Source organism: Myotis myotis, unplaced genomic scaffold (assembly GCF_014108235.1).
Source record: "Myotis myotis isolate mMyoMyo1 unplaced genomic scaffold, mMyoMyo1.p scaffold_m19_p_8, whole genome shotgun sequence".
Classification (NCBI taxonomy): domain Eukaryota; kingdom Metazoa; phylum Chordata; class Mammalia; order Chiroptera; family Vespertilionidae; genus Myotis; species Myotis myotis.
This window is the reverse complement of record NW_023416390.1, coordinates 42396914-42423808: the sequence shown is the minus strand read 5'-3', so window position 1 is coordinate 42423808 and position 26895 is coordinate 42396914. Positions and strand designations below refer to the sequence as shown.

At 41.6% G+C, this 26895-nt stretch overlaps 1 long non-coding RNA gene across 3 annotated transcripts in view; it reads right to left on the bottom strand.

The window, feature by feature from the left end:
- Window positions 1-21790, bottom strand: part of LOC118662196 — a 99224-nt gene extending 77434 nt beyond the window's left edge. Inside the window, exons 1-4 of one of the 3 annotated variants that reach the window (XR_004969619.1) lie at window positions 21104-21790; window positions 17289-17563; window positions 3735-3852; window positions 2379-2622 (exon numbers count right to left, since the gene is read on the bottom strand). This is a non-coding gene — a long non-coding RNA (uncharacterized LOC118662196). Of the gene's footprint in view, window positions 1-2378; window positions 2623-3734; window positions 3853-17288; window positions 17564-21103 lie in introns of those variants that run through there. The other 2 variants (XR_004969617.1, XR_004969618.1) reach the window with 2 other exon arrangements.
- Window positions 21791-26895: the final 5105 nt, after the last annotated feature.

The window sequence follows — 26895 nt, the reverse complement described above, 5'->3', positions numbered from 1 at the left end:
AATGAGCGGCCCAGGGCGGAGCGCCTCAGGTCTCCCATGGAGGCTGACTTGGGTAGCATGCGCCTCCCTCGCCCTCATCCCCATCCTGACTGTGAGTGATATTGGGGGCCTCGGGCAGGTTTGGGTCACAGCTGTGCTGAGCAGCCCGAATCAGTGGTGCCCATGGATTTTCAGTGACTCTACTCTGGTTAAATCTACCAACACATTTTGGAGGTGGCTACAGAACATCAGATAATGATCTGACTTCCCACTAACTGGAGTAGGTTCAAACTGGACATCTACAGGGGAGAAGATCCATACGTCTCTCCTCTTCTTTTCCTATATTTCAAACCTTTATTATCTCCTTGACCTGCTTCCTGCTTCCAAACATGGTTTGTTCCTCTGGTCCCCCCTCTTCGCAATACCCATCCTTTTATTGGACTTAGGAAGTCTGATTGCTATTTAGAAAGGACATCTGGGATAACTGTATCTGAACTGTTATGTTAGTGGCTAGACATTCAGCCAACTAAGTGTTTTTCTGAAATGCAAATAACACATTCCTCTCCACGTGACCACTCCAGAGGGTCCCAGCCACAAGCAGAGCCCATGGAGAACCCTTCCCAGATTACAGCTAACCTGTTCATCTGGGAAAATAAAATGTTGTTTTATTGGAAAACCCAAATGACTTAAAAATAAATATAGAGGAAATATTGCTCCCTCATGGAAGCTTGACTGTGAAAGGCAAACACCATAAAAACATGGTCTCTGTTTCAGGTGTTCTGGAAACAAGCTCACTTTTAGGGTTTGGGAAGCTGCTCCAAGCTGGGGCCGAACTAAGAGATAAACCTTGTGTTTGCAAAATTATGTAGCACCTTCCTCCTTTTCTCAAACAATCTTTTCCGCCTTGTAGAAATGTTGAGGCTATGTTGTTGGTTCGGATAAACAGTTACCCAGAGGATTCACCATGTGTTAAAATATTGCGAAATTTGTAAACATTAGGAAAAAGGCACACTGGTTTACCTTTTCACTGGCTGCAAGGGAATGGATAGTGACAAAAAAATTGTCTGTGTAAAGACTTTTAATTACACGAAATCACAACCTAATCAGAGCTCTTCAATATTTCCTGAGCATGCACCATGTGCCTCACTGAGCTGGGAGCAGCACGGGCCTTGCGCTCACAGGGTGTCCATCCCAGAGTGGGGACAATTAACGAGCAACTGTAATAAAGCCTGAGCGTGCTCCGCTGGTGAGAACATGGCTCTCGGGTTGTTCATGGCAGGGGTGCTGCCACCGGAAGTAGCATCCCCGTGGCAAGTGACAATCACAGGCTTCCTAGGGGTAGAATGGTCTTAACGTCCCTAACTTAATACTTGGATGGGCAAAAACCAATACAGAATACAACCTACTCCTTTGTTCCACTCAAGTTAGAAGCGGTTCCCACACCTAGGAAACCGCCCAAATAGAAACACTTGCCTCAAAAGGAGTTTTTCAACAATAAAAGCTATCAATGGCATATTTTCTGAACAGGAGCAAACTGGCACCCTTTTTCATTTTTTTCTAAGGTGCTGGCATCTATTTCTGCTCTGTTTGCTAAGGTTTTTATTAAAAAAAAAATACAACAACTTCTCTCTGATTAAAACATACTGCCTTTTGTGAGTGATGAATTCAGACAAGTAAAGTATCTCTGTCTTTATTTTCCATCATAGTTGGTCATAAATCCTGCAACCCAGAAGTGATAATGTGCCTTGGCTTCATGTAATTGTGCTGGCTGGAGCTCTGGATGCTCATGTCTCCAGTTTTATTGTGCTGGGACGACAGACAACTCTTCCAAGTTGCTGATGGAGATATTGGCGGTGGCCCAGCTCTCTAGGGTGATGATATTTGGATTGCCTTCTCTAAGGGATTGCTTTCCTCTAGCCAGTGATTTCTCCCATGGCTCTGTGTCCATCCTTTCAAAGATCATAAAGAATGGAGAAATATTTCCCTTCCTTACCACCTAAAAGGGGGAAGTGGGCATGTTGAGGTTCAAAGCTTAAAAGAAAATGAGTAATCTTAAATGCAGACACATTAATTCAATCACCCACCCCTCCCTTTCCTCCCTCCCTTCCTTCCTTCCTTCCTTCCTTCCTTCCTTCCTTCCTTCCTTCCTTCCTTCCTTCCTTCCTTCCTTCCTTCCTTCCTTCCTCCTTCCTCTCTCCCTCCTTCATTCCCTCCCTCCCACATGCATTTATTGAATACTTTATATGCCCTGCACTATACTGGGTGTCATGAAAGTCCTAAAGAGGTTTCATGTTTTGACAAGGAAAAGACAACTATAATGGGGAATTTGGGGAAGAGGATCAGCACTGGCAGTGTGTGTTAGAGTAGCATTAGCTGCTACAACAATAAACTTCAAAAAATTGGCTTAAAACAATAAAAGTTTATTTCTCACTCAGATAACAGCCCAAAGCAGATGTTCCTTATCTGTGGGACAAAAGATTCCAGTTTCTGTCTTGAGGCTCAGCCTTGTTTTAGGTCTTTGTAATCATTTCCAGTGCTCAGAGAGAGTAGGATAGACTCCATCCACTTCTTAGAAACCCTCCTCCTACTCATTTTCCATTGATGGAAACTTGTCACATGACCTCAGCTGAAGGCAAAGGGGAGCTGCATTCCCACAGTATGGGAGGAAACAAAAAAGTTTAGTGGACAGTTAATCATAAGGAGAATATGAATGAGTTCGCTTTCTGTTTTGAACAATTACTCTTTAAGTGGTGGGACATCATCTAAGGAAAAGTCTGGTGAGCATACTTCTTAAGCTAGAAGTAGGACAAGAAGATTTGCGTATCTAAAGGCTGAGTTTCAAATAGGTCCAACCTCCTATTTCAAAAATAAGAAAAAGTAGTATCATTTATGCCCCTCCCTTAGGAAGAAGGGGAAGGTTGCACTTGCAAATCCCCCATGACAGTGTAATTTGGTTCATATTCTTTTTTTACCCCCGCCCTCCCCTCTTTTTTCCTTGAAGGGATCATAAAAATTAAGTCTAAAACAAATGCAGTTCTTCAGAGAGCAGGTTTGGCTGCCCTTTGTGATACCTAATTTACAAAGCTCCCTGTAATGGGCGTCGTCTTTCAGTCAGGGAAATGAGCCACTGCCTTTGGGAGGCAGGTTGCTAGCTTTCTTGCCTGAATCCCTCCATTCTTCTCCCAGCCTCAGTGAGCACAGTTTCTTTCCTTCCTAATGTAGTGGGGGATAAAATGAAAGGAAATTTGCCTTGATTCTGCAGTGAAACTTTCCACTGTGACGCACTTTGAAATACAAACTAATTAATAAACAGCTCTCTTCAAAAGCCATGAGGACTGCTGGCCTCATTGTTCACAGCTGAGAAGGCTGCCATTAAGACAGTTGGCCCCAGGCTGTGCACCTTCTGCGTGTTGGGAGAACTTTGAGGCACCAGCCTTGCCTGCTCTCAGATCGGCATGTGGCCTCTCTCGGGAATAATCCGTTTTTATACGGGTTGTAGCTAACAGTGACTTCCTCAAGGACTCCACAGTGCCCCTGGCACTGGCTGTGCAATTAGTAATGTTCTTGTCACAAAGTGCGAGTGACCCACTAAAGAGAAGAGAGGAAAAGTGACGGACTGGTTGGCCCCGGGTAACCTTTTGGGATTGAAGAAATCTTTTGCAATCATCAGCACTGTGCTAAACTGAGAATCAGAAAGATGAGAAGGATTTGTTTATATCTTCATGGTGATAAGACCTTGGGGCCAAAGTTCTTACCTGCCATTGCATAGAGGGGGAAATTGAGACCCAGCGAGATTGCTGCCTTCCCAAAGGCGAATCATCGGCAGGACTTTCATCCTGTCTTGGCTCACAGTGAAAATACTCCACATACAAACTGTGACGAGTCCAATAAGAAAAAAAATGAGCACAGGTGGCATTATGTGTGAAGGTTTGCCTTGACCGCATCTTTTGTAAGGGAATAATTGGCCCTGAATTGTATCACGTCTGCGTAATCACAAACTGGCCCTGTGGTAGTGCAATCTATAAGCAACCTGTGAGGCCCCAAATGCTTTGGTCGTACCCACAATTTACACAGTCCTCTTTCAGAGGAAACAAAGACATTATGTTGTAGCTAATGCAATTCTAAATAATAGTATAGCATAGCAAAAAGCTCAGCTAGTACTAAACATTATGTTCTCAATACAAATTAAACAAACAAACAAACAAACAATCAAAAAATTAAAACCGTCTTCTTTCAAAGACTCTATCATAGTTTGGTTATGAGGTATAGGGCCTGTCATTATAAACTGTTGGCTGTCAAATACAAGAGAAATACTTAGGATATAACCTAAATCCTGGTAGAACCTTTGTTTTTGCCTTCGTAAAGAAAGTAAATACTACTTTAATACCGTATTTTTCTGTGTATAAGATGCTATTTTTTTCTAAAATCGTTAGACTGAAAACCGATCCATGTCTTATATACAGAAGGAGGGAGCCACACGGGTGCAATAGCTGCCCATGCCTTGTCCAACAGGCTTTCTCCAGTCACCTGCCTTATTATTACTTATGTCAGCTGATGCCGTATTGGAGATGGGGAGTGTGAGGATGCAACAGGGCGTTCTGAGCCCATAAAGATGTTAAAAAATAAAAAGATAAATACCCATAAGCAATTGTCTTACTCTGCAAAATTCAAACTGAATGTAATCAGCTATGCAAAAGAGCATGGAAATAGAGCTGCAGAGAGACAATTTGGACCTCCTCCCACTGAGTGTGTATGATCAGACAGTGGAGAAAACAGGAAGAACAACCCCTAAGATGCCAAAGAAGAAGAAGGCCTTAAGAGGAAAACCAGCAAAATGGGAAAACTTGGAGCAGAGGCTTCAGACTTGGATTGTGGAGCAGCACCAGAGTGGCTTATGTGTGTCAACCAAGCTGATTCAATGTCAGGCAAGAATGTTTGCAAGCGAAATGAACATTGTTGATTTTACAGGAAAGGAAAAATGGTGCTTCAATTTCATGGGGAGAGAAGGGTTGGCCATGAGAACACGAACAAAGTTAGCTCAGAAAATGCCACCAGTTTATGAGGATGATCTCACATATATAGGCAGTGACTCATAAGACAGCAGTGATACAATAGAAGTTGAAGAAATTGATATGTCTGGAACTAATAGTGATGAAGAAGAGAGCAGTGATGCAACTGAGGCTGAATAAAGTGATATGCTGCATAATATCATAGTGCTGGTATGATATTACTGCGGGAATTACTAAATAAAAATGTGTTCTGTTTTATGTTTAAAATATTGATTTCTTAATTTTGGGTTGGAAAAGTGAGGGGCATCTTATACATGGGGGTGTCTTATACATGGAAAAATACAGTAAGTGATGGAATGAATAGTCATGAATAAACCCAGCCAGAGTGCTCTGGGTTCATTTTCATTTGTGAGCACAGTGAGATTTGATGCCATAAAACGGCACTGTTCACCTTGAGAGGCATGGACCACATGTGGCTACTACAAATTGAAATGTGTTCTAAGTGTAAAGCACATGCTGGATTTTGAAATCTTAATGTGAAAATGAGATTTTACAATATCTCATTTTTTATGTTGATTACATGTTGAAATGCTAATATTCTGGATATACTGGTTAAATACAGCATATTATTAAAGTTTAAGTTCACCTGTATTTACTTTTATAATGTGGTTACTGGAAAATTTAAAATTCCATATGCGGATCACAACTTTATATTTGAAAGTGTTTTTATAGAATTCTAGCCTTTTAAGAGTCTCCTAACTATGAAAGCTTATTCAACCTCTGAGTCCCCCAGACCACCAAAGCCTCCACTGGTAGCAACAGCTTCCTTCAGAATCCACAGGAAGCATCAGTGTTCAAGCAAAAGAGTGTTTCCCAGCTTCTGAATGTGCCTTTATAATTTTATTTGAATATTAGAACAGATCTGAAAGGAAATAATTTTTTATATCTTTCCCCCCGGGCTAACTCCCACATGTCCTTCCAGATTCATTCCACATCACTGCCTCTTGAAAGCCCTTTCTCCCTCCCCACTCTCTAGTGGAATGGAGATGCGTCAGGTGCTCCTCTTCTGTGCTACCACAGCCAAACTGTCATCGCTGGCTTGTTTCTTACCCCATTTCTAGAAATTCCTTAAGGTCAGAGACTGTCCTTCATTTTAATAGTTCCAGTACCTAGCACAGTGTCTGGAAACATTACACCAATATTTAAGGAATAGTTGTTTAATTGAAGGATGAATGAATAAAAATAATTCATTAGTTGACATTGTTATTTCAGAATTATTAGAAACAGGAGCTTAATTTAAGTTTGAATCTTTCCAGAGAAATAAAGTGTTATGTCTGCCCCTTGGTTACCTCACAGCATTCCTTGGTCAACTCTCTTTGGGTAAATGTGACTCTGCACCCCATAACCACAGCAAGTCTGGCAGCACCTGTGCTGCCTGAGAGCTTGGTGGATGCTGAGCAGCATTATTTAAGTTTTCATTCAAAACCTCCTGTAGGGGGACTTCTGTGCACCTGAGGTGCCTGTTCAAGAAGATCAACAAATGGCCGAAGACAGATATTTCAGCCAGAGGAAAGACTTATTACCTTACCATCAGTTTAATGAAAACAGAGGTGAAATACCAACCTGCACTAGATAAACAGCACACCAAGCCATCCATCACACTCAGCCACACTGAGCAGAACACCCTAACTGGTTTCATCTGACTTTCCTGCTTCACTCAGATGAGTACTCACAGCATCAGAGAGCTGGGACCTTTTCCCACCACTTTCTGTCAGAACAAAGACCTGCCCAGGAATTCCTTAGGCCATTCCCTCACACAGCCTAAATTCCCTTAGCCACAGACAGCAATAGCTTCTGAGGAATCCACTTCTTGCCTGTGTGCTACTCAGCACCTCCAATAGCAACTCTTTCTCGGGACCAACCAATTGATAACTGGCATATCCATTCATTCACTATAAGCCTGCCCACTATAGAACAGGCACTGAGTACAGAGATGCAAGGTCCCATCTTTTAGGAGCTCACAGTCTAGGAAAAAAGATAGAAATCTTGAATATAGACATTACTTTGCTTTTTACACGTATCTGTCATTCTTCCTTAACAATATCATGTGAGTAGAGAAAGTATTATTAGACTCACTTTTAAGAAGAGGAAGCTGTGGAGAGTGGAGAGTGCATTAAACGGGTAAATGGGGTCAAAGGGCACAAATTCCCAGATATAAAATAAATAAGTCATGGGGATGTCATGTACATCATGGTGATTATAGTTAATAATACTGTAGTGAATATTCAAAAGTTGCTAAGAGAGTAGGTCTTAAATGTTCTCATCACAAGAATAAAATTATAACTGTGTGGTGATGGATGTTAACTAGACTTATTGTACTAACCATTTATATATATATATATATATGTATATATATATATATATCTCAAAACATGTTGTACATCTGAAACTAATATAATTTATATGTCAATTATATTGCATAAAATAGAGGAAGCTATGACTTAGATATGTGGAATTACTCATAGGTAGAAGAAAACTAGAACTTTGAATTTTTTTTGAATGTGTCACTAGACTTCAGTATACCAACTCCAGCTCTATGGTTCCCCTTCCACTATGTGAGACTTTTTTGATTGTTTTCAGATTTCCTCTTTTCTTCCGAAAATTTAAAAATCATCTTTCAGAAAATATAATCCATTGTGGCCTTCATTGGCTGGTAATGATATTGACATCATGGACTCACAACCATGGAGTAAAATTCTTAAAGCAGGGACTATATTTACATCCCCTAGGTTTTGCAAGGTGAGTACCACTTATGAGGGACTGCTGTGAATGCTTGACAGTATCTTTGCAGTGTGAATGAAAGAAAGCAACATTATTTCGTTAACAATGGCCTTTTGAGGAACATGTTCAAAGAGCTTTAGCACATTGTAAAATTGTGTTGCTATCTATTGATCTCTGAAATAAGGAATCATAGTAGAAACAAAATTTAATATTAAATATATTTGTGGAATGTTTATGATTTTATGGGTATAGAACATATGGTATCTCATTTAATACTTACAGCAATCCCACAATATTTTAGTAAGCCCAATTATACAAATGAGGAAATAGAGGCATAAAGCCTAGCCTAAAATATACATTTAGTAAGTGGCAAAACTATTACTTGGGCCTATGTCTTTTAAGGATATTCTGAGATGGTCATTTCTACTTAACTCACAATAAATCCTATGTATCAAAAGCCTAATATACTAAGTATCCGGTCGACCAGTTAGCCATTTAACCAATCAAAACGTAATATGCTAATGATAATGCTTAGGCCACTCAACCACTTGCTATGACATGCACTGACCACCAGGGGGCAGATGCTCCAACTGGTAGGTTAGCTTGCTGCTGGGGTCCTGCCGATCAGGACTGAGTGAGACCGGCCAGACACACCCTGGGGCCCTCCTGCAGTCCCTCCCTGACTGGTTAACCTCCTGCATCTCTCCCCAGCCCCATGCACCAGTGGGGTCCCTCAGCCTGGCCCGCTCCCTCTTGCAATCCGGGACCCCTTGGGGGATGTTGGAGAGCCGGTTTCAGCCCGATCCTTCAGGCCAGGCTGAGGGACGCCACTGGTACATGAATTTGTGCACCAGGCCTTTAGTAGAAAAATAAATGAAAATGTTTACTATCCATAGTGGATGACATCCCTTTCCAGAGGCAGAATACCTTTTCTACTAACCACAGCAATGCTTTCCTGGTATTCCTTTATCTGAGAAGCTGGGCCATTATTCAGATATCTGCAAAGGGAGAGTGAATAGTAGTGAAGGACGTTCTATGCAGATCATGGTAAGGACAGATAACAGTTCAAGAGACGTGTGCACACACACACAACAGGCATACACACATCTCTGATGACTGCACCAATTCTCCTCTTTGCCCCATCAACATCTCTCTGTATTGGCAGTTCTAGACAAATCACAAAACTCAGCCTCTCTGATCACTTATTTTGTGTCCTGTACACCTCATCTGAAGGCACATTATTTCTTTAGCTTGGGCCATGCTCTGTTCCCAGAGTAAATATATTTGCAAATCAGCTCCTTCATAGTCTAATAAGTGTGACTTTTATAAAACAAACTGAGGGTGGTGATAAAGTTTCATGGTTTAAAAACACATGTTTGAGAGCAATGCAAATGTGAACAAAGAGCAATGGGCACATTGGCCATCAAAAACAGTCCCAAACTAACTGGAGACGCATTTTGCAGGCCTGTGGTCCTAAGGTCACTGTCCTCTGAAATCACATTTCCCAAAGGGTAATGAAACATTTTGTCTCCTCAAATATGCATTTTATTTAAGTAGCTTATTGCTTAGAGGTCAACTACTTGTCCTTTTTCCAAGCTTGTGAGAAACACCTCACTATCACCTCCAAGTACCATCTGTCTTATTTATTTATTTCCGTTGCTTATAACACTTACATTCAATAGATGAATAAGCTTTTAAGCAGTAAGTTCATTTTACCAGAACCGTGTCTAACTGTATTAGCATCTCACCCACTATGGCTGTTCCATAAATGTCAGATGATAAGAAGAACTGGGATTTGGGACTTTTTTTCTGTGGTTGTGAATCTTGGAAGTAGTCCAGCTGTTGAGTCAAAGACAAACTTCACCTGTGCTGGTTCAGATCCATCATGTGTATGAAGTGGAAAGATAAGGTTACACCCAGTGAGGTGCTGAAACATGGGAAATCGAACCAACCCCAGGGCCACGTTAATTAAAGCGGAGCTCCGCCAAGCAGGGCTTATCAACAAGGCACCTAAGACTCCCCAAATGGGCATAGTTCAAGATCAAACCCAGCCAGCCCTTACCCATGGCTGAGAGGCACCAGGGGCCCCGTTTGAAGCACAACCTGAACTTTGCTGGCACTGGCCCAAATGTCTCCAATGGACTTTGATCATGTAGCTCTAAGTGCCATAGGATTTCAGACCAAACTGAAGCTCAAGTGCCTCCACAAACAATGACAAAAGGTGGAGATCAGAGAAAAGCAAGGGCAGCCCCAACCTTCAATCACATGCCCAGGACATAACATTATGCTGAGAAGCAGCCATGCCTCACAGAGTGTGCTTTGAGCCTCAGGTCAGAACAGAGGCATCGCTCTCTCCCTCACAGATATTCTGTCTTTTCACCTATGATGAAATTTCGTATAATGAAGTTCCTGTGCATCCACAGCTTTGTGCATATCTATTTATTTCCCTAGTGAATGTGTACTCTCTATGCCATATCACGTGCTACGGCAGCCACCTGGTCTTGATGCTGGACAAATATGGAGATGGTTTTTCTTTGTTATGTGGAGCTAACATGAATCCCTAGGCTTGGAAAGCTGTTCACATGACCAGAGTTTGCCTGTTTTGAAAAATACAGGGTGTATATCTAGTCCTTATTTCTTGTGTACCTTTTCCGCTCACGGGGTCTGGACAGCTGGCAGCCAGTGTTGAGAGAAGGAAAGCTGGTGTGTGCTGTGTGCTGACGAAGCACAGGGTCAGGGAGCCTGTCAGTGGTGCCGAGTGACCGTCTGAGCCGTTAGGCTGTGCAGATGTCCTGAACAGAGGGGTCTGTGTGGCCCCTCTGTATGAACTTTGGAGTCTGCAGCTATGGGGAGGTATTTCAAAAAAGGGATTCCTTCCGTTTGCATCCTCTTCCTGGCATGTCTGAAACTCTTTCTGTGTGCATGGAATAACTGTGTATTTCATTAATTATGGTGCTGTTACCTGGTGAAATACTTGAATTGTTAATTATACCAGCAGCAGGCAAAGAATAAGGTCTCTGAAGAACTGAATCAAAACAACAAAACCACAACAACGTTCCTGTGGTTATTGTTAGATCATGCCCTGCCCTACCTTTCTCTATGATGGTGGGTTTAAAACAAAATTCTTCGGTAACTGAGGTTGCCTGCGTTCATGTCTTTCACCTCCACCCAAGATTCTCCTGCGAAGGCATGAACTGGGGTCATGTGCTCATTGCTTCGCACATGGCCCTTTAGCATTTTGCACAAGACCCCCTGGGGGTGGGATGTGCTTGATTGTGTTGGTATCTTTTTATTCAACAGCTTATGATAACTGAGCTTTGTTCCATGTTAATTCACTAGCATTGTTTTAAGTCATCAACATTGTCATTTAAAATAGTTTTAAAGAAAAAAGGACACAGTCTCGTCTCTTTGGGTCTCCCAGTCTTTCACCAAAGTGCACATATTAAATAATAATCAGCGACAGCCCTACACCCGCTTATTGATGTGCATGATTGATGTTTGTCCCTCACTGCCTTCCTCATGCTTTGACCTCAGGTCCCCCCTCTCTGCCTTGCTGCCTGCACTCTATCCCACTGACCTCAGCATGCTCCCGGGACACACCAGTCTGGGCCTGTGCACCTGCTATTTCTTCAGTGCACCTGCTCTTCCCCGGGATCTGCATGGCCCCTCCCCCTGCACATGCACACACATCCCGCCAACCCCATACCAAACACTTTCTGTCTTCCTTCCAGGCTTTTTTTTCCCTCCTAAGCATTTATTGTTAGGCTATAAATATATACATACCATATATTTTATTTTCAGCTTGTTTTAGAGCTTGTCTCTCCAAGCAGAATGTAAGGTCAGAGAACTTTTGCTTGTTTTGCTCTCTGTTGCATTAGGGCCTGGCACATGGTGTTTAATAGGAAATGAATGGAATGAATGAATGAAGCCAGGCTTTGTGCTGGCCACTCATGATTAAGCCAATGGTTTCTCACTGCAAAAGTTTCTAGTCTCCTGGGAAAGACAAATATAAAGTAGGCAATTAAAGCAAAATATGCTTATTGCAGGGAGCTGTGAGAGCGAATGGCAGAGGAGCCTAACCTGGTCTCCCTGCGGAAATGATGTTTCAACTGGATTCTGAGCTTATGTGAAGGGCCGGAGACAAGGGAGAATGTAGTGAGTTCCAGGCAGCTGGAGCTGGGTTGTGAGAAGTGAAAAGGACCCAGAGGTGCAATGAAGCAGATAGTGGTGGTGGGGTACCCTGACAACCTTGCGAGTAATCTACAGGAGATTTAGCAAGGGGTGGGAGTTGGGGGAGGGGGACAAACAGGGGAAACCGTCATGATCCTGAACAGCATTTTAAGCAGATTTGAGAGAAGCAAGATGAAAAGCTAAAATGAAGTAGACCTCAATGTGGGGAGACTGTCAAATCTGTCCCTGTGAGAACGGGCTGACTCTGAACAAGCAGAACTAGTCATCACAGAGAATGCAAATGAAACCATTTCTCGGGATCCTCGCAGTTCTAGGAACATACCGAGACCCTTCCTGCCTCGCATTTCCACCCACTATGTTCCCTTTACTGGAAATGCTCTCATCCATCCACAGCCGCCCACCTTCCACACACAGTCGGCCCACCTCTTCTGGAGAACCTTCCTCAGAAGTTCTTTCTGTCCTCCCTGCTCCATCCTTCCTTTGATCTTCTAAAGCACCAACGTACACAGCACACAGTTTAGCTCTTAATGGTCTACTTTCCTGAGTAAACTAACATCTTATTCCCCCAAGCAGAATGTCCTCTTTTTGCAAACAAGGACTCTGCATCCTACCCACCCTCTCCCCACCTACCTAGAGAAAGGAGCAGAATATACTAGGCTCTTCCAAAATGTACCAATTGATTTAGGCCCAGATGATTGAATATACTACACTGATATTTTGCAATCTTAGAATGACTCTTTAAAGAGCCTTACTTTATAAATGAGAGCATCTAGGCATATGTAGGTCGACAGAGAAAACCAGGGGGGAATAACTATGCTTTAGAGTTACTATCTGGCTATAATTTATTTGAATAAACTAAAAAAAAAGAAAAGAAAAAAGAAAAAAATGGAAAGCCCTGTAAGATGGCGATCATTTGTAAAGAATAAAGGCAGAATATCCCAAATTTAAAGGCAAATATAAAATATAGCCCCAAATTAGGCAATTGCCACAAGAATAGCCAGCAGATCCTGAAAACTAAAATTCAATGACATTTGGCCAATGGTATAAACAACTCCAAACCTTAGTATAGTCAGTATTGCTACTTAAAGTAATGAAGTAAAATATGCAGAAATAGCCCTATTTTTAGAGTACAGTGTATTTCTTTCTGTTGTTGTTACTGAGAATAATATGAACAGATTAATAAATGATTGCTTCATTCATGTTTTCTTCCAGTGCCTTTTCATCAATTCTCAAGGACCAGTGAATGGATCAACACAAAATAGCGTGGTGTCTCTTGACTTCAGTTAAAAAATCTCAGTATAGTGCAATAAACTATCTTTTGTGAAGATTTGGTGATATTTTACTGAGGTCTTATTGGGAGAAACAACCATGAATGGGCTTACCATTGCTGATCTCAATCAAGCAGTTTGTCAGACTGTTACAACATGGTCATACATAAGAGTGATCACAGCTTCTCTGTTGCCTTTCCTATGCAGCAATTAGCCCAAGATTGTTTTATCAGTTACAACATGACAGGATGCCAGTCACACAGCTCCAGTTACAGGTATGTCAGCATTTCTATTCTCGGCTCTTATATTCAAGAGCTTATAAAACTAATCATGGAATGAATCTTGGCATATTAAAGCAATTTCCCAGAAGAATTTTTTATTAGAAAAATTCCAGCCGAAACCGGTTTGGCTCAGTGGATAGAGCGTCGGCCTGCAGACTGAAAGGTCCCAGGTTCGATTCCGGTCAAGGGCATGTACCTGGGTTGCAGGCACATCCCCAGTAGGGGGTGTGCGGGAGGCAGCTGATCGATGTTTCTCTCTAATTGATGTTTCTAGCTCTCTATCTCTCTCCCTTCCTCTCTGTGAAAAATCAATAAAATATTTAAAAAAAAAAAAAAAAATTCCATATGCTTTGCCATTCTTATGCTACCATAGGCCCCTAAAATCAATTAGCAAATCCTCTTCCCTTATTTGTTTTTCTTCCATCTCTGAGGAAATTGTGTACTTCAAGGCCTTTGGGTCAGTTTTTAGCCTGACTTGTCTAATAAAGGTTATCATTTGGAGTAAAAAGAATGAAGTCCTTTTGTACTATACAAAAATATTTTCTGTCGGGTTGCTATGGGAGGAAGGAAGGTTGGCTAACACTGAAAGCTCAAGTTTGAGTTCTGAGTGTAAATGAGATGCTCATATTACAACATGCATTTGGATGCCCTCTCTCTTTTTGAAAGATCTTTAAAGTTTTAGGTAATGAACAACTGTGAGATCAAAGATTTAATCTGTTTCCGCCTTTAAACTCCAGTAATAATTTACTGGCAGATGCTTTATGAATATTAGGCCATTTAATATTTACCCTAACTCTACAAAGAGGCATTACTGCCTTAGCTTCATAAATGTTATACATGAGGAAACCAAGGCTCAGACCAGTTAAGTAACTTGCCAGAGGTCACACAGTGAAGTGGGAACAAAACCCCAGGCCCATGGGCAGAGGTTAAATTTTTGGGTATTCTCTATAATCATAACAGAGGTTAAGCCATGCTAAAAAGTACCAGTACTTACGTGAAACAAACTACTGCCAGTTAAGTACTGTAAACTCTAAAGGGCTTACTTCTGCTAACATACAGTAAGTGTTTGAATGGCAACTGCTAGGACTCCACAGGGCTGGGCTTAAATAAAAAAAATGCAAGCAGCCCCTCTATTTAGCATGCCCATGCTTGCCCACATCATGGAAATTTTGGCAATTTCTTTAGTTATCTTCAATGCATTCAAAAAGTTTACCATGAGAGTTAACTGACTGTGAGGGCTAGCAGGCAGCATTGACTCAAAGCTAGACGCGCTCTTCTTCTCAAAGGACCCTATCTGGGACCTGGCCGAAGCTGGGCTAAGGGGTGGTGGGTTACCTCATGTAAGAATTCCATATTCCTGTTACCTAACTTGTCCTCAAATAGTTGCTAGTTACTAAAGTTTCATTTTCATCAGATCTACTCCAATATTTAGTAATCAAAGTCCAGTGTTTCACATTTTTAAAAATCACTTTTCTTTTTTTAAACTTTAATTTGAGGAGAAAGGAAAAAACTTTTTATGACTTTAATTGGAGGAGAAAGGAAGGAAAAAACACAAGAGGAAGAAAAGGGAAAAGGAGGGAGAAGAAGCAAGATGTAATATGTGTTAAAAAAAAAAAGGGGGAGGGGATCTCAGATGCTCAGATACCCCAAATCTGTTACCATCTTTTGTCTTTTTTATATTGTATCTTTTTTTTTTTAATCCTCTCACGAGGATATACTTGGGTTTTTTACTGATTTTTTTTTTCTGAGAGAGACATTGATCAGGTGCCCCTCATAAGTGCCCTGACCAGGAATTGAACCCGAGATGACACTCCAGCCAACTGAGCCACCCAGCCAGGGCTATGGTGTATCTATTTTTATCACAAACCCAACAGGCAAAGACCAAGTCAGCTTCACTATTCGACATGGAGCCTGCTGCAATATTGATGATATATTGATCATGATTATAAGTTTCCCTGCTATCATTATATGAATGTTATTTTATAAACTTTAATAAGTTGCTTGAGCATTTAAGATGAATGGTTTAAAAGTCTAAATTCATATTTATGCCAAATATGTGGGACATATTTTTCATAATTGTTCTTGTCTCTTGGGTCAGTAGTACAGTTTATAATCATCATAAAATTTCATTCTTAATTCTTTTTAATTTATCATAAGGAAAATATGGATGCTTATTACCCAATTAAAATATTCCTGATGCTTTAAAGGTAGACATGGGGATTTTGGAGTTTCACTGAAGACAATTAAAAAAAAGAAAGAGCAGCTGCGTAAGTTCAAAGCGTTTTGAGTGCTCTGAGTTTGCGGAGAGACTCGGCTGTTCAGTACTATTTCCAACTGCCTTGTTCTCATGTCATCTGTGATACAATCAAGGAAAAACTGGACCATTTCCCCCATGTGAAAGGTGCAGGAATATCTGACTCGAGATAGAATTTTCATTTGGTAACCATGGAATCCATGCTGATACTTTCACAGACTTGGCTTATAGTTGCCAAGAGCAGGGATGAAGGAGATCACCAGAAACCTAAACTAAATGCATGAACCTGAGTTCTCTCTCCTTGGCTGGACACAGCACCACTTGCTTTGTGAACAGCACAAGAGGTGTGCCGTTTGGATGGAAGCTTGGAAGGTGATATGTTTTTCTTGATGATCTCCATGCTACTATCTAGGAAGCAGCCCCGGAGGGCAGACTCTGTCACAATGGCTACAATTTCTTCCAGAGAAATTATGGAGCAAAGTGTCTAATATCCACAGAAAGAAAATGCCATGTCATTGTAATTGCATTCTAATTCATTATGAAAGAATCACATACGTACAGAATTTAGCCCCATGCCCTTCCTTTGGCATCCTCAATTTCTCTCTACTTTATTTTCTATTTATTCATGATCTTATTTGATCATGACCTTAAACCAGAACTGAGTTGAAATCTTTTTTCATTTCCTCCCCCTCACTTCTCAGAATGTTTTAATTTCATAAACACACGAGTCCAGTTCTCTGAAAGGACCCTCCTCCCCCAACTCATAAGCTTCTAAATGTTTCCTTAATACTAAGGTGAAAATGCTCTTGGGGAGGGCTGCTGTGAAGATGCCTTCTTTATGCCCAGGCTTTCAATTAGTGAACCTCTTTGAAAGAGAATGAGTCTTGGCAGTAATCAGTTGGTGGATGTGTTAAAGGCTAAAACACAAATAGCTTTAAGTTGTAGGGTGGGTTAGTGTTGACAAAGAGGTTTGGCACATGTTGGGTTATTTGGCAAAAATAAATACACTTACAGTTCCTAGAAATATTTCACAGTTGTCTCCTAACATATTGTTCATTTGTGAATGACATTTTCTTATTAAAGAGGCAAAATTTCACTAGAAATGTTTACCTGTAGGATCCACATCATAAAAAGTGATGAAACAGTCTGCACTCTTAAGTAAGAATAACACACATTTTTTAAAGCACATTGGAATGTGGGCCATCACCTCCATGGGCCTCACCCACTCTGGCACATTTGACACCGGCTGTTATGTTTTTGTTTAATATTGTTTAAAGTATTACAAATAGTAGTACATATGTCTCCCTTTCCCCCCATGGACCACCCCCCCCCCCCAGCCTCCCCTAACACCCAGCACATGCCCTCCTCCTGCCCCTCCCAGTGTCTTGTGTCCATTGGTTATGCTTATATGCATACAAGTCCTTATGTTTTGCGCTAGCACGAGGCTCTCCTGCCTGAGCACTACTTCCTCCGGTTCTCAGAAGCTATGAGTTTTGATATATGACTCCTCATTATGACGGCTTACCTCCTATGGCTTCACCCAGGTGAGTGCATGGCTCCGGGCTCTTCTTGCAGGCTCTGACCTAGAGGAACGGAGCCGGGAATACGGGGTCTGCAGGCACCGACTTGTAAGGAAAGCCTCCCAGCTGCAGGTAGCACTGCCTCCAGTGAGCTCGGAAACTCGAGCCAGGAAACATGGAGTCACAGTCTTTCAAAGTAGAAGCGGAGCCCCAACTTCAGCGAGGCCATCCAAACAGGTGGCAAACTGCTGCACTTCAAAGGCAGGAAATCCCTTCAAACCTTAAATTGTATGGACACAAAACGACCTACATTCAGGAAAACAGGGAGCCAGTAATTGAACGTCATGTTTGTTCCAGTTTAATGAAGCGTGTTTGGTGGATATTAACTGATCCTAAAGATTCCTACTCAAAGTGGAGGCAGCCTTTTCCACCAGAAACCCACGTTTTCAAGATCTTACTTTAAAAAGTCACTGAGTTGACATCATAGTGCAGTTGCCATGCCTCTCTCTGAGGCCAGTTTTCACCCTTAAAAAGTAGCCTGGCTTAAAATTACAGTTACTCAGAGCGCTTAAAAAACTCCATGGAAATAGTTTAATGTCCTCCTGAAATCAAAACTGAGGGCAGGCGTCCACCTACAGTGCAGCCTTGGGAAGTGAACAGATGGACTGCTTTAGGTTCCAAAGGGAGCTTCCCAGTGTCAAGGCACAGGGCTCCCCAATAGTGCTTCCCGGCTCAGAATGCAAAGCCCAGATGGATTTCTCGCCAATCCTCGAACGCGCTTTGGGCCATAGCTGTAGCAGTTTGAACCATGTGAGTACAAGTACTAAATTCTTGCCCAATTATCTCAGAATAAAAGGAGGGCTGGGGGTAGGGGAGGGCTGAAGGGGGCAGAGATATGGTGTGTGCCATTTTCTCGCTGTAGGGCCTCTTTAGCATTCAAAAGAATTACTGTAACATGGGTAAGGGGAAGGAAATGGGTGGGTGAAAGTCAAACCCATCTTTGAACACAAAAGTTGTCCTTCCCTGTTAACATTTCAAAAAGCAAAAATCCAAAAAGGTAGAGATTGGAAAATTCCTGGGGAACCAAAAAGCTTAACCTACATTCCATAGTTTTATCAACTGAAGCCTCTCTGAGCAAGGAGGTCAAAGTTAACTCTGCTGCCCGCTCACGAAGCAAGGCAACTTGTTTGGTATGAATAGCTATAAACTGTTTGCAAGTTTCCTAAATCAGGCACTCGGGATGAATTATGAATGGAATTAGCCAGCTTGACTTGGAATTTCCTCACTTTTACTGGTCTTTAAACAAGATTTTTATACATTCATATGTAATCAATGGGACCAACACATGAAATGGCTCTTAACATAAAACACTCTGTTTTAGAGTGATTTTGCAGTTAAGGAAACTTAAATATGAACTTCTAATGTGGAAAAGGTAGTTTTTAACATACTGCTTTAAAACTGACTGGAAAACTGATGAGCTGGCCACAAGATTTCTGTCAGAAAGTGAAATTAAGTTTATATTTTAAAATATAATTTTAAATGCTTGCTTCTTTCATGAAGCCAATCTGCTTCTCATATCCTTATTCTCAGTCACCTTAAAAATACATAAATTTGGTATCTGGTTATTGAGTTTTTAAGTTGCAGGGCAGAATAATTTAGATATTCATAACTACAGAGAGCACAAGGAAAACCTTCCTTAGTGCAAAACTACCTCTAAAATTACCATTCAAACGAGTGAACGCTGCAAGCACACCTCCGGATTTAATTTTGGCTATTAGCTATTTCACATTTTAATATATATTCTTCCATATAAAACTTGCACTGTCTTAAAATTTCCCTTACACTGGCATGTCCAAATAAATTGATTTCAATAGAAGTTTATTGATCGCAATAAAAATTATGCAATCAGGATCAACGCCAAATTTTGGAGAGAAGAATGAACTTGGATTCTTTTTTACTCCAACAAGGTACATGTTCAAATTTATCCCATGAAAATATAAAAGAAGATTAAAATAAAACATTTCTCAACTGCTTATGCCGAAGGTAAAACACAACCAATTCCAATAATGCTTTGCTCATATAGCTAATGTAACAAAATATTTGGGAGATTTAACTTTTAAAAGAAAGGTTCTAATTAAAGTACACATAAAAATTTCAAAGTGTGAAAAGCAGTTGAAAAAAATACTTTTCAGTCACTTAGAATAAATTACTTGCACATTTTAATGGTCTTGTAGATTTCATTCAGTAGTAAAATGTTTTTACAAACTTCTTGCCTTTCAAGTACCTCAAACATATAAAGGGTTGAGAATATTATTTTTTCTTTATAACACATTCAAAAGTATCTACCATCTTGACAGACTTTTATTATGGTAATAATTTTCTAGTATTTCTACAGAATATAAAATAGTTTCTGATTTTGTTTAAGAGAGAGAATAGTGTGGGATAACCCCTTTAAAACATGTTTTTGTATTCATTTAAAATGTATTAATTCCCAAGTTTCTTTACAAAAACCTTTGTTATTATAACAGTATATAGACTGCATTTATAGGTTTGGAAATCCTCTTCCCTCCACTAAACTCCTTGAATAAGGTTGCACTAATCTTGGGTAAAATTTTTTAAATTACTTACAGCAATCATATATCTACCTAAAGAGAGTTAAAAATTCTAGTCATGGTGTTATTTTGAATAGTTAGGAAAATATTTTTTCTGAAAGACAGATGAACTTCAATATGAAATGTAAACACAGAACAAAATAATACAAGTATAAAGATTTCTCTTAAACTTCATAAATCGATGAAGAAATGTTCATCATAAAATTTTAAATAAAAAACTTTTGAGAAAAAACCCATGTAGGCAAACCTTTGCTTCTGTAATCTCATAAACATGCTTGCCCTTCATTTTCAAAGGCAACACTGGCCCACAACACTCCCAACAGCCATCTGCAGGGAATGGCTCAAAAATGAGTTACCATGGGCAAGTAATCTGTACCTTCCCCCAGGCAGGCACACTGAGTTGAAAAGGACTTTTATTATTTAGATACATTCCTTTTAATTCTGTTTTTATTAGCTTTCAAAGCCTGTGATAGGAAATGTCAGAGCACATTTAAATTGACTTGATTTTTTGATTTTGATGTTCCAGGCCAGGCTTTTTTCAAATTCAGTACTTTGCAAGTGACACCAAAGTACACTTGTTAAAGTACACTTTGTCCCCCCAGATAACATTACCAAAAAAATCTAAATGATGAGGCTATAATTCCCACTGTAAATTAATTATATTTATTTTAGGCTACAAGTGCCAAGTGAACATTGCTTATCAAAGTATTCTTGGGTGCTCCATTTGCCTTGAACATTACCTTGCACATAAAATCCAAATGCTCTTGCCATCTGGAAAATTAAAAATACAAGGCATCCTAGCCTCGTCGTAACCTGTGGGAGCCTCTAGGAAGCCGGAGGATCTTGGGTGGTAACTTTAACTTACCTCTTCTGGGCTTCAGCAACAGGTCTACTTAAAAATACTTCCTTTCTAGTAAAAGGTAGCTAATTCTTAAATGCAGCTTAAAACCTTAGACATCCCCGAGGAGAAATGAAACCACAGAATGTGTCACTGCCCATTTACTTCCTATTTCACTAACTCCTAATTAATTCACTGTTAATATCGACTCCCCCGAAGGTAGCGTTTGCATCATTTTGGAACTGCAAACAAGACGTGGCCTGTTGATGATCGTAGCTAAAAAGCACCCATCTTTCACTGGGCGCTGCAACCGACATCCTTCTCTCTAGGAGACAAATACTTTTCAGAGCTCGCACCCCTCTTTACAAACCTGCGGGGGGAGGGGGAGGCAAGACTGTGGTGGGAGCTGCTTCCCTTCAGCAAAGCGAGGCGGGCTGCAAAGGCGCGGCTACGTGTTCCAGCAATTTCCTGCCCATTCCAGGTTCCACTCGGAGCAGCGTGGGGAGGAAGTCCAACTTCTTTTCCAGGCGGAGCCTCCACGTTGGCCTTGTGGGGCGCCCCGGCCGTGGGTGCGGACTGGGGAAGAGGAGGGGCGCGATCGGGGTGCCCGTCCGGTCCGTGCGCCTCGGTTTACGCCCCAGGCCGGCGGCCCAGCGCGGCCGGGAGGGTGACGGAGTGGGGTCCCGGGAGCAGCGGGGCCCAGGGAACTCCCGACACGAGGCGGAGCAGGGAGAACTCGCTCCCAGAGCCGCGGGCTCCGACGCGGGGTTGCACTTGAACCCTCGGCGAGGCCGGCGACCCGCGTTCTGAGCGCCCCCGCGCTCCTCCGGGCGGAGCTGGACTTGGGTCTCGCGCGCTCCTGGGCCTCGCTCGGCGGAGCGGCCCGGCCGGGGCGCTGGGCGGGGGGACCCCCACTCCATCCTCCGGGTTCGCGCCGACGGGGGCAGCGCATCCCTCCCCGGCACTCCGAGTCTCCGAAAGCGGAGACCCAGGGCCGCCTGCGGCAAAGCTCGACTTACACTTCATTTTCCGATTGGAAAAAAACGTTGCAGGAGAGGAGGGGAAAAAAAGAAAAAGAACTGTAAATATGATTGGGGGGGTGGTGGGGGGCGAGGACAGGCGTGAGCGCGGCGCCCCGGCGGGGATTCCCGGTCTCGCAGCGCACCCTAGCGGACGCCCTCCCCGCGCCGCTCCGCCGCGCTCGCGCCGCTCCCCGGTGCATCCCAACCTGCAATATATCATTCCTGCCCAAGTATTGACAATCGGTGTGTGCGACTCCAGTACCCCGGACCTCTTGTCTGTAACCAGCACATTTATTCCCATTTAGGGAGAAAAATCCGAATTAAATCCCCGTGACCCGGGTTGGGTTACAGTGTCATTTCCCCTGGATCCTCTTTTAAATCCACTCCACACTGCTTCTCTGTCTATTACATGCTAATTTAATTTTACTGGGGACGATATTTTCAGCATTCGCTGAGGACAGTAAATTTTGTAGTTTATGTTATTTCACTTTTTATGACTTTTTAACACTTAATAAAATTTTATTAGAGCACTTTTGTGTTTACAAGGCCACAAAACTCTTGGCAGGTTGTCAGAAGTCCTTTTTATTATGATCCTACTGATATACTGCGAGTAATGAAATAATCATGTCCAGAAATGTATCAAAGGCCAGAGGGATTATCCCACTTAATAGCTCCACAGATGCGCCCAGAAGAATGCGGACACGCGGCGGGACGCGCTGAGAGGCGCGGGAGGAAGGAGCCAGCCCCGCTCCTTTCTTTACCATCTCGGTTGCTTTCTTAAAAGGACACATGCAGGGTCACGTGACTTTCCGCGGTCTCAATAAAAGAAAAATTATTCCATTGCAAAATGTGCTTTTCTTTTTATTCTCCTTGTGTGGGCGTTTAAGACTGTGCTAGTGGCAGTAGGGCTGGCCCAGCATATCCGTGTCAGTCACTTTCTTCTCATTTCTAAGTGTACTTTTGCGGCATTTCAGCGGCGGATGGTGACATTGGTGTTGATCAGTGCGGTTCTCCAGCCCACACTGAGCGAAGGCACTGGGAGGGGACCAGGAAGGCAGGAGGTGTTTTAAGATCCTTCCCCTCCTTCCAAACAACACCTTTTGCTCTTGCTTCCCCCGCCCCCGCCCCCCCTCTTGCACCCCCAACAGAACAGGGGAATAGTGACGGATTCTGCTTTCTGCCTCGTGCCAAAAGAACCACCAAGTGCTGCTTTTACTTATTATTTTCCTGTAACATTTGCTATGAGGACTGAGTTTTTGCAGCAGTTTTTTTTAAGAACCCTTTCCTTTTCTTCTAAATATATATGTGATCATTGAACACACTGGTGCTTTAAGTTCATTCTTGCTGCAAAAGAAGGCCATTGTACTTCCTGACCTCGAAAGCAAGGTGGGTGGCTTTGTTTCATCGTTAAATTTCTGTCTCCAGCATCATGTTTCTCTTTCTCTGTTACTTCCTAAATAGTGTGCCAAAGTGATCAAAGAGACGAGGAATGAAATCATAAATGGAGTGAATTTGAAATCACTGCTGCTCCATCCAGGGCACGTGTTCTTCTAAACGCTGGCTTTGAGGGGTTTTGGCAATGTTTTTCAGAGTGTGTGTGTGTGTGTGTGTGTGTGTGTGTGTGTGTGTGTGTTTCATGTTCCAACACATCACATTCAGATTTTGCAGTCTGTCATTGTTTAAAACAACCCCTGGGAAGCGTGCTCCTCTCCCTGGACTGCCTCCATCACACACATGTGTGTGCTCTCCCGTTCGGCTGTACATAAGGCTGCTCATGAGGGCTCTTTGATTTCAACTTCAAGGGAGCGATTTTGTTCTTTGTATGTCATTTGCTTACCATGGATAAGACTTAGTGCCTGGTCTAATAGTCCACTGTGTGTGCAGGATGGAGGTCCTAAAAAGAGCATATGAAGGATAGTGTTCATCTCTTTAGAAAAATATACGTCCTGAGACTATGTGGGCAGCCATTTTTCTCTTTTTACAGTGTTTTCCATTGCAGATCTGAGGCAAATTTTCTTTCTTTTTCAAATGATGTCTCTAACATAGCTGAAAACTTGGAAAGAAAGTGACATTAGAATCTGAGTAAACATCCTTCCTACAAGCTGGTTGTTATTGATGGTTCATATTCTCTGTTTTGTTTTTGTTTTTGTTTTTGTTTTTGTTTTTTGCACAAGAGACACAGGGCTGGACAGAGGAGAGGTTCAGGTTTGGCCCTCCAAATTTCAGAGCATTTTACAGATGGGAATTTATTCCCAAGTGTGAAACCAAGAGGAGCATATTAATTTTAGTTCTACTATAAATTGACAGCTTAATTTTAGAACAAATTCGTGTTTAGGACAATGTAGATAATACTTCAAAGGCTGTACTAGCCTTCAAGTTAGAAGTCTTGTTTTATTAGGTTATGAAGTAAACCTCCCCTGAGGTAAATGTTTTTAATACATCAATGTATTTTGTAATTGTCATTTAAAAGAGCAAGATTGCCTTAAATATGATAACCGATGACACACAGCTTGGAGGACCTACCTAGTGTCCATGAGGATTTTACAGTCCCTTCTGAAGTGTTCAGTGCTGAAAGGAAAGGAAAGAGTGAAGCCCCAATCATACATATATGGAAAAGAGGATTAAACAAACCAAGGCAGAGACATGAAATGGTCTCATATGACCAAGAACTGTCGGAAAGCAGTAAGGCGTAGGATTCTGAGCACAGATCCTAGAGCCACCTTGCTTGGTTCCGATCCAGTTCTGCTACATATTACCTGTGTGGCTGTGAACAAGTTATTTAACTCTGTGCTTCGTTTTTTCATCTGTAAAATGGGCCTAATACTAGTACTTCCCTCCCAGTTTTGTTGAAGGATTAAAAGACTTAGTTTATATAAAATGCTTAAAACAGACCCCCTCATGCTACTTAAAACAGGCCCTAGAAGACTGTCATGTCCATCACCTAGCACAGGTCTGGCACATAGTAGATGCCAATAAATATTTGCTGGATGAGTGTTGAATATTATTTCATCGACTGCCCTTGTTGTTCAGATGTGAACCATGGGGCAGTGTGTCAGCCTCAGATTTGGATTTGGCTCAGAATGGAGACAGCACTCCAGGAAAAAGTTGTGTCCAACTGCTCTTTTATTTTTCTATGCATTTCTATGCTGTCTCTCAGTTAGCAATTGCATTATAAAGTTTTTGAGGAAAGAGAGAGTTCAAATTTGGGGGAGGGGGATTCATCATACTCACCATAGTGCTTTGTACTGAAGTAACAGTTAACTGATAAAATAATCTAGTACATCAACACATATCAGAGCACTCTATGCTATCATCTATTATTCCGTGAACAGTAGTTGCAGGCGCTATGCTAAATTATTTGATATGTTGTTTCACTTTATTATCACACCGACCTTCTTACAGGTGGTTATCACAATCCTTATTTTACAGAGAATATGAGGCTCAGTGAAGTCAAGAGACTTTCCCAAGGTCACATGGACAATAAATGACAGATCTGGAAATTTATCCAGTTCTATGGGAATGTAAAACCTGTGCAGTTTCTCAACCACTATGCTATACTGTCTGCCAATCTGTTTGGCTTTATAGAGCCCCGAATCAATTTGGTCATTACAATTATTGTATAAAATGGATGATAATGGAAGTGATTAAGGCCATGGTCGACACCTATTATTTCTGAGTCATCTGTGTCTGTGCAATGATTTGAATGCTGGCCTCAGGGAAGTGGGACACGGGCCTGCCTCTCAGGCCTTGACTATCCTCAGCCTATTCCACAGCTACAGTAGATATTTGAAAAGGGCAAGAAGAGAAATCAAGGTTAATTTTTCCCCTTTTGGATAAATAAGATTAAGCTGAATTTTTTTAAGGACCTGAACTAATATTAAAACAAGTGAGCAAAGTTGCATGGAGAAAAAGACTAAGAAATCAGAACTCAGACAAGTGGGTAGCAGAGCAGTTTTTTTCCTTTCCACAAAAAAGTTCTTCATGGATTTTAACAATATTCATTCGCTATGACAGTCCATGGGTGTCCTGGTCATTTCAGGGAACCAAGAACAACCTGAGACAATAAGAAAAGCCTTGATCCATGTACAAGGTCACTTAATGAGCAAGCAAAGGGTAGTGAGGAGTACTCCGCTGTAATCACGTGATTAACTCTGCACCCTCGAAACGGCATATACAGAACCTCAAAAGAGGACATCAAAGAGCCCATATTCTGGGAAATATTCAACACCCCCTTAGTGAAAATCCATGCAAGTGGCTGATAAAAAGACAAAAGCCAATAGCAGCTACCGGTAAACCCTATACTTTTCTTGGTTTAGGGAGACTCCATCACCAAAACAGAAATACTCTTTGACTTGTGACTTTGTGACTATAAGAGCTGGGAGAAGTGGAGGGAGGAGAGGAGGAATTGAGGGATGTTTTCAAGCGACTCAGGACTCCACAGAGACCAAGCTCACTGTATGAACAGAGAGGCAGAGACCTCTCCAAGCCCAAGTTTGCTGCTGAGGAGTCAAGGGCAAGACGGGGCACAGTCGTTTCGCTGGAGACGAGCTCTGGTTTGACCAGCCTTCTGAGCATGTGATTGAGGGCACTTACTTCACCTTTCTCTCCAACTTTTCCTTTTTGAAAGAGGAAAGTCCTCAGAACGTTAACTCCCATTTATAGGGTTTTTGGAATTAAAGCTATATTTAGAGTTGGTTTCGAGCTCTGCATATGAAGTCTGAATAAGTTTTTTAAATAGATGAGTAACTTATTGTGTCTTGATGAATATTTGATGAGAACAAAAGAAAACTAAAAGAGCAACATTAGCTACTAAATTTAATCCCAGTAAAAATAAAAATGAAGCACTACGTAAAATAGAACTGAGGTTGGAAAACTCTAGAAAGAACACTGAGAGAACCGTTGCTCAAGCCATAGCTCAGCAGACATAATCTTAAGCCATCAAAAATTTTTTAAGGACCTGAGTCATTTTCTTTAAATTTGATTTGCCTTTCTTTCTATATCTGTGAATTTACCAAGTTAATGTTTATTGCTATAACAGGTTTTGAATGATAGTGCATCTTTAAAAAAAATATATCTGAGTACTCATTGATTATTTGATGGAAAATATATGCTTTTTTTCCTTCTTATGTATCTTTCAAAC